Raw genomic sequence first — 1,563 nt, 5'->3', positions numbered from 1 at the left:
TTATTATTATTATTATTATTATTATTATTATTATTATTATTATTATTATTATTTCCTCTTCGTCCTCCTCCTCCTCTTCCTCCTCTTGCTTCATCACCACCTTCATCACCACCATACTTTACCAGCGTCGCGTTCTCCCCCCCGTTTTCTTCCTAGTGTTATATTGTTTGTTTTGTGGTGTTAGTCCCCCTGACCTGTACCAGTCTTGCGTCACGCGCCCTACATTAACATGGGTACTCCCTTGAAAGTAAATATAGTAATAGAACGCAATGAAGACATGATTTTAAAGGATATTTCATCACGTAAAAAAAAATATATATATATTTATATATATATATATATATATATATATATATATATATATATATATATATATATATATATATATATATATATATATATATATATATATATATATATATATATATATATATATATATATATATATATATATATATATATATATATATATATATATATATATACGTAGAGAAGACGTCAGGAATTTCATGTTATTGCGTCATTCACTGAGATGGGACGGAGGAAAAGAGAGGAAAAAATGAAAGAAGAATAAGCGAAAAGAGAAAAAAATATAAGGAATTAATACAGAAGATACGATGAAGATGGATAGATAGATTGATAGAGAGAGAGAGAGAGAGAGAGAGAGAGAGAGAGAGAGAGAGAGAGAGAGAGAGAGAGAGAGGAAGTAAGAAGAAAAGAATATAGAAAAAGGAAGCATCAAAGACATTCTGATAAATGGACAAAGAAGAGACGAGAGAGAGAGAGAGAGAGAGAGAGAGAGAGAGAGAGAGAGAGAGAGAGAGAGAGAGAGAGAGAGAGAGAGAGAGACGAAGAAAGGAAGAAAGAAAAGATAAATAAAAAAAAACAAAAACAGACATGAAAGATATTCAGGGCGAAGATATTCAGAATCAGACAGTATAAAGGAAGAGAGACATGAGAAAGAATGGGAAGAAGAAGATAAGAGAAGATAAAGAAAAGAAGTTAGTGACATTAGTGGTAGTGCTAGTTGTGGTGGGAGTGGTGGTGTTGAAAACGGAAGCAGGTCAGCAATATCCGGCGCACCTTTCCCACCTTCCTAGTGTTTAATTATAAGATACCCGCGGCCCTCGGAAGACCCCACCAAGAGGCACGGTAACGCAATACCGAGCCCAGGATTAAAGAAGGAAAAGTGTAAGATTGCAGCAACCATAACAGAGAAGAAGAAGAGGAGAACATTATTAGGACATACCTCTTTGTAAATAAGTATACTGAAGAAACAAAGAGAACAGTGCTTAAATTTTGGATAAGAAGAGACAAGAAAAGGAAAGAGGAAGGAGAAAACAAAAGACCGGAGCAGACAGTGAGAAGGGACGCGTCAGGGAGTGCTTTTCCAAAGGCATTACTCCCGAAGAGCAGCTCAACTTATTTCTGTCCTTTAGAGAAGCACATGAACAGCCTTCCTCCTGCGCCTCCTCTTGCTTCACTCCCTTACAGACTCGCTTCCTTCCTCCTCTCCCTCTTGCTCTTCCTCTTCCGTTCATTCTTACAAACCTGCTGCTTCCT

Source organism: Scylla paramamosain, chromosome 5 (genome assembly GCF_035594125.1).
Source record: "Scylla paramamosain isolate STU-SP2022 chromosome 5, ASM3559412v1, whole genome shotgun sequence".
NCBI classification, from domain to species: domain Eukaryota; kingdom Metazoa; phylum Arthropoda; class Malacostraca; order Decapoda; family Portunidae; genus Scylla; species Scylla paramamosain.
This window is presented reverse-complemented; position numbering follows the sequence as displayed.